General features: G+C 36.7%; 1 pseudogene; it reads right to left on the minus strand.

Moving 5' to 3' along the window:
* Positions 1 to 1,371: 1,371 nt before the first annotated feature.
* On the minus strand, positions 1,372 to 4,032 carry LOC133711258 (glycerol-3-phosphate acyltransferase 9-like; annotated as a pseudogene).
* Positions 4,033 to 7,229: the final 3,197 nt, after the last annotated feature.

A 7,229-nucleotide genomic window follows, 5' to 3' on the forward strand; every position in this document is an offset into this window, starting at 1 on the left:
ACTTGGGACATCATCTCAAGAAAAGAATTATAGGACTCAACATAAAAGCTGCAGTAAGCTGGAGCCTTAAAAGCTAACCTATCCAAAGAAACAAACTCTGTGATGAGATTTTTTGGCCGGTAAGGAGAAGATTATCCCTACTCAAGTATAGTTCTGTCTGATCATATCAGATGCTTTGGCAAAAATCAAGCACCAAGGAAGTGAATATTAAATGACAATTCATTGTTTCAGCCTTGTGTTCTCTGTATCCAGTCTAGAATATCTGAACAATCTTCATGTCTGATAAAATGCCTGCACGATTGCATATAAACAAAACTATATATTAGCCCTTTTTGCCAACTCAACAATAACTAAAACCATTCAATGTTCATATACTATACATGTTCTTAGTTCGGTTGCTCTTTAGTTCAGACACTTCTCAGCGGCTTGACAATTCTTTCTTCATTTGCAGTGATTCAGGCACAACCCAATTTCCACTTTTGTCATGGTATGCATCACAAATAAAGTTTAGAACAGTATCCTACAAAACTTGTCCAGTGTGAGATGAGTACACAAAATTTACATGAGCATAATTTAACAATTCCAGATGCCCATACTGATTAATGACAAAAAAAAAATTGCTAAAGCTAATATGTCTAACCATTCTCAGGTGCAAAGAAATAGTGTGAGAAATAATACATAAAGCTGAGGGGAGAGTTACCTACATCTCTAGCAAATAATGGAAACAAATTGGAGAGCATACCAAGGGTTTGGAAGCGTCAAACCAGTGATAGATATGCTCGTTACGAAACCATGTCAATTGCCGTTTTGCAAAATTTATGCAGAGAATTAACAAATTCTGGGTTTTAAAATTTGAATGTAATGAGTAAGAAACATGTAAACACTAAACAGGACACAGGGACTATTAAATCTCCATGCAGCACCAGGTTTTCTACACAATCATGCAAGTTAAATGTTAACTTCGTTTTGGAAAAGAAACGAGATACCGTCAAACATTTGAAGATGTCTGTAACAAAATGAGAATGCTACCCTTTGGAACAAATTTGAAAGCAACAAGTACTAATGCTGAGGATGGTGGCACTCGTGTACTTTTCTTTCTTGTATTACTTGATCTTTTACCAAGTAAATTCACATGGATAACTCCTAAAAGATATTTGCAAAATGTCTCTTTGTTCCCCCTAACCCAATGGTTTTATCAGATGTTGCTTTTATAAAAGGTATTAGCAATATTTATTGAGCATGTCCAAAAAGTTGGCTTATGGCTTTTTTTACAGATTTATTTATTATATATATATATATATATATATATATATATATATATATATATTATTCAAATGAGCTTTCAAGACAGAATTGTAGAGAAAAAATGCATTACCTAGATGCCTTTTGAAATTTAGTCAAAAAGTTGTAGAACTCTCTTGGTGAAGAACTACCTCCTTGCTCCCTACACACTAATAAATACTCCATAGCCTGAAATAACGGGACCTTCTTAAGTCCTGCTCGAACAGAAATTATGTCCCTGACCCTGCAATGAAGTATCCAAAATGGTGGAGATCAAACAAGATCAGACCGACCTGGGGCAAGGCACTTTGTTCTTAATACAAGCCCAGGAAAGACTAGTTACCTCTCTGCAAATTCAATGGCAGTCTCCCCAGGCTTCATATTTTCGGGCTCCAAATACCACACATCACAAACAACAGCCCATGATGTCATAAGCTGTAGCAGATGCATTGTGAAGGACTGCCTGCAACAAAACCATATTATATAAACCCTTACGGTACCATGGACAGCATAACAACAGCCCAAGCATTGCTAAAGGCTTCCAAATCATGGATCTAAAGCAAAAAAATATCAAAGAGCACCATCAATGGCCAGCTCACAAGGATTGGACTATAACGATTGTGTTTACTGGCATTGAAACACTTCATGCTTTCCATTATACTAGTTTCAGAGTAGATATGAGTAGACAACTTTCTTGGTCATAATAAGAAAGATATGTCAAGGAACAAACCCATTCTCCAAGTAAATAATTAAGTCTGAGTGCATATTATATTAGTCTGTCAGAATTCAAGCTTACTTTCTGCTGTTCCAGAATGCATCAACGAAAATTTTATTGTACTTAATTGCGACAGGGCAAACTGAGCAGCCAAGCTCAAATGCACCCTAAACATATAAACAAATAAAAGAAAAAGTTAGATCAAACGACAAAGACCAAGAACTTCTTAATAGAAACAAATTCATATACCAACAACATGGGCAACAACTTAATACAGAAATCCAGCATGCTCTTTCTTTTTATACTTACTTCTTCGCAACAATTTCCCGATCCTTTGATTCTGAACGATTGAACCAGATACATCCCACACTCTCCAAAATAGTTTTTTGCAACAATCCTTCATGTGAGCCATAAACAGAGATAATAATCAGTTTGATTTCATCTTTCTCCAAGAAAATAAAAATCATAAGGACTCCATTTATTATATGCAAAATGCGAACTTAGATTTTTCCCATTCCTGACTGTTATTATTTGTGGTAAACAAAAATAGCATAGATCCAAAAGGCCAAAACCTGGCTCTTCACTTGGCCACTTTTACAAAAGATTCATTGATGTACAAGAAAAAATATGGTAACACTACTAAATTCATTTTCTAAACCATGAAAATAAAATAAAATCACACAAAGCCAGAAAACTTCACTTCCATCAGAGGCCTGAGGAACTTACATGTAAGATGGATAATTGTAGTAATTACACTACATAAATCGGGCAAATCTAACCCGACGTTTCAATGATACAGACAAGTATAGAACCCTGTGCATGAAAGTGACTCAAGTTTCCTTGGAGGTTTTGGCAGAAACACTTTCAAAAATGGAATTCCAATAAATAACAATATTAGCAATAACGCTTACCAACCCATCCAGGATGCTTTTGCATAATTACAGCAAATGCGTCATTTGTTCCGGGATGATGAAATCAATCATAGAAGTATGATTGGCCACAAAAACCTGCTCAAACCAGGAAAGAAAATATAAGGACAGGAGCAAATGAATATGGTTATTTAAAAAAAAAAAAAGGAACATTAAAGTTAAAACTACCTGCTTTGGCATCATACTAGGCTTTGGTCCATGGTACTTCACAACCCCAGTCCAAGATGCAACAAAGAAGCTACACATTAACTCCACCAACCATCTCTGAAGGAAAAAGAAACAACAGGGCATAATAAGTACAGGATGTTCAATGTAGAAAGCAAGACCAGATGAAGGAGCATCAAGAATATAAGTGTATTATGCCCTATGCTATAATAGACTAGGACTACCACCCTGAGGATTATGCACATGTCACACTTGCTAGACAAAGACTAGAGAAAAAGGCAAATACCTTATGTTGAGAACAATGGCAAAATACAGTTCAACTATTTTTTAGAGTGCATAAAAAGATAATACATGTGTAACCCAAACTATATTGTAGCAGTCTGTGAAAGATTATGCAATACTACTTCATTTAACCTGATTCCTATAAAAGGCAGTCACAAAAATCCAACCTTGTTTTCAGACAATAGGAAAAAATGCAATACATGATAAGTATAGAAATATAATAAAACAATCTGAACCTCTAAATTTTTTCTCAATTTTTCATGGCCTTTGAGTAGGAAGTGCACAGGAATGAATGCCGAAAGGAAAATTATCCATCCAATAGTCAAGACCAGTACCCTGCACAATAAGTTAAGCCCCTCAATAGCTAAACAGACAACAACAATAACGACAATGGCAAGCACCATCAACTAATAATCAGCGAGACAATGTCCTGTTATACCAGTAACCTCATACCAGCACATTTCGTTGCTTGATGGCATAAATGCATGGAAGTTTGAATATGTAAGCAGAAGATAGAGGCTCTAACCTTGCCGGAAATAGAACAAAGTATCGAATCACCACTCCGAAACACCACAAGGGGAACAAATAGATATTCCAATTCCACGGCTCCGGAGGATTCGACTTAACGCACCGCGTGAACGAGTCCTGATCATCCAACATTCACAATCAATCACTAAAATTCGATCAAAACTTGAATCTCTAATGAAATTGGTGAGATTACAGAACACTTAGCTAGCAAGCTTCTAGTCAAAACAGTCGATTATTAACTTTGTCTCCCTAGTCCCTACCAAACAATCAGAGCTTGAACAGAAATGAGAAACTCAAACATCCAATTCAAGGGAATAGAGGGACTTACAGAGTTAGAGATTGAAGGCGGCGCGCATTACAAAGCGAGTCTGAAGCCGCCGAGATAAAGCACTGGAGCTGCGGTGGCTTGGGGAGAGCTGCGGTGGTTCGGGGGAGCTGCGGTGAAGGCGTGGACGAGGGATGCAGAGGCGCGGTGGCTTGGTAGGGAAAGACCGGAGAGCGAATAGGAGTTTTGGGGATCGAATGGTTTAGGCAGATTAGGTCTCAATATCTCATTGATTTGGGGATCGAATGGTTTAGGCCGTTTTAGATGTCGCGAAAAGGAAAAAAAAAAACCCGCCTAGTCGCCTTGCCGCCAGACCGCCCAGACGAAAGCCCAGGCTCCATTACCTTTCTCATTCGAAGACCAACACAAGCCCAGAAATCCCAAATCGAAGAGAGGACGAAGAGCCGTAAAACCCCAAATCGAGTAGCTGTGAAACCCCCAAATCGAGTAGCCCACAAATCCCCAAATTGACGTTGTAAACCTAGAGATTGAAGAACCCTAATCTTCAGCGGACTGAATAACCTCCTCCTTCTTCCCAGTTCCTAATACGCAGAACCCTATTTCTTCACAAATGGAATTGAGTGATGGCTGAGTCGAGATAATAGAACCCTAATCTTGGCGGTGATGCGTGTAGGCGAAGATCATGATGTAGATGGAGGAAGGGATTGCGGAGACAATAGGGAGAGGAGCAATCTAGGAAAAGGGACAGTAAAACGCGAGAGGAGATGATGTTTTGAGGAGAGATGCTCGAAGAAAAGGTTATTTGTTATTTTGTTGAAGTGTTATTTTGTGCAAGTGGGAGATAATAGCTATCACGGCGCGGGGGTTTGGTTTTTAAAAGTATTCATGAATCAGACAACTCGTATGTGAAGTTATGTTGTCTGATTATACATAATTTAAATTTGAGATGAGGGAGCAAGGAGGGATAGTTCCCGCCTATGTGCAATCATAGTACCAGTTTTGGCGCTAGGGATAGGTATCTCTCATTTAGACAACATAAATAAGAAATTACGTTGTAGGAGTACATATATGTAACTTACATTTCGATCAAAGTCTGTTCATTTTGGGGGAATGAATGACATTTTGGATGCATTGAAATTTTGCCAGTATATATCTTCATTACTTGGACAACACAAAGTAAAAAACTGTTGTATGATATTTTGCAAGCTACACTCATACAACAGATATAACTATTCTGTTGTCCTTTGGAGTACCAATTTGGAGCCAAATTTGAGTTAGGCCAAGAGGGAAATTTGCCGCTGTTTTTTTTTTCATTCACACAACAGATTATTCTTGTAACCGTTGTGCAATGACCTTCTAAACAAAAACTTCAGAATTTTAACCACCTTATACAACGTAAGTTTACTAAATGTGTTGTGTGATTCACTTTTCTTCATCACACAACACTTTTTTTTTTTCGTTGTGCAAAAAGTGTTGTGTGTTAACGTTTTTGGTGTAGTGTATCGATATCATGTGCTTCAAGTGTGGAACTTTATTCTGTCTGGGATGTAGTTTACATTTATTGTTTGACATCTGATTGAATCATTAAATTTGGACTTTGGGGTTTTTAGTTGTGCTTGTTATTCTATTTGATCAAAGTTTGATCTTGATCTCCTTTTAACATCTACTTGATCAATTAATTGCCTCCAATTTGCAGTACTAATAGAGATTGGGGTAGTCTTTAATTGAAATTAAAATTGTAATATGTTGTTCTTGTACTTTGGATTGAATACAGTTGGAGTGGCAATTGAAACTTGTAAGATTCTTGATTGATTATCTGTTTGATTGTTTAGTATGAACTTTCAGAAATGGGTATTATTTCAGATGGCTCGTGTCTGAAGTGGTTCTGAGTTTTGTGATCGATTTCAGAGGTTGATTTTCCAAAGGCTGGCTTTAACTCATAGGGGTAAGTATTTAATTCAAATTGAGATTCAAGACATGCTTGCATCTGTGTTATTTGGAATTGTTGTTTAAATTTACAAACTCTAATTACTTTTAATCTCTAGAGAGAAAGACTTGGAAGATTCTCTTTTTTGTAGTTTTGGCTTCGAACTTAAATGAAGAAATTACAAAGTTCATAAGAAGGTCCTGGCTGGAGATATGGAAGAGGTAAAGTCCTTTTATCTTCTGCAAGTTAGCCAAGATCTCTCATTTTGTCCATTTATGCTTTTCTTAGTATTTGAACAAGTGTAGGTGACTGTTTTCTTTCTTGATTATGTTGTCTTGTGTTTCTGAAATGAGTTTTCTTTCTTGAGTATGTTGTTTTATATTTTATGTTTTAAGGAGCTCAAAATAGGGTAACACATCTGAGCAGAAGCTTCATTGTTTTTCTCAAGTTACTAATTTGAGAGGTACCCACTTTGTGCATCACAACAATTTCTTATATCAGCTAAAAGGATTTCTGATATGGGGTTTGTAGAGTTCTCTAACTTCTGTCAGGTGGCCGAAAGTCTGTTGATTTTGTGAGATTCATCGAAAAATTGACCAAGAGCGGCAAGAATAAGAAGATTCAAAGTATATAGCATCTAGGTGGGTCCTCACTGTCATTTATAATTTTATCATGTTGATTTGTTCTTACATCTGTATAATTTGTTTTTTTTTTCCCTCTTGTTTATTTGAGATGTCTTGTACGCACTCTACTCTTTGTGCACTTGGGTATCATATATTGTTAAGAAGAGGTAATTTCTTTGAACCCAAAAAAAAAAAAGAATCGGTAATTTCAATGGTTTGGATGCAGAATCTAAATAAGACTGGGATTTGTTTGTGTAGGGTGATGATGGTCGCTAGAAATTTCTTGATGTAAGCAACTTCACTCTTTGTGGGATATGATTTTTGTTTTCTATTTCCTTGTATATACTACCTTATTTTGTTATTTTTTTATCTGCAGGTGGCAGGGTTGCTTCATTTCTTCTGAGGTTGCTGCATTGGCTTTAAGGTATATTCTGTATTGACCTTTTGAAACTTTTTGTTCCATTTTTGTGAAAATAGCTTGAATCAATGTGGT

Source organism: Rosa rugosa, chromosome 5, assembly GCF_958449725.1.
Source record: "Rosa rugosa chromosome 5, drRosRugo1.1, whole genome shotgun sequence".
In the NCBI taxonomy this organism is placed as follows: domain Eukaryota; kingdom Viridiplantae; phylum Streptophyta; class Magnoliopsida; order Rosales; family Rosaceae; genus Rosa; species Rosa rugosa.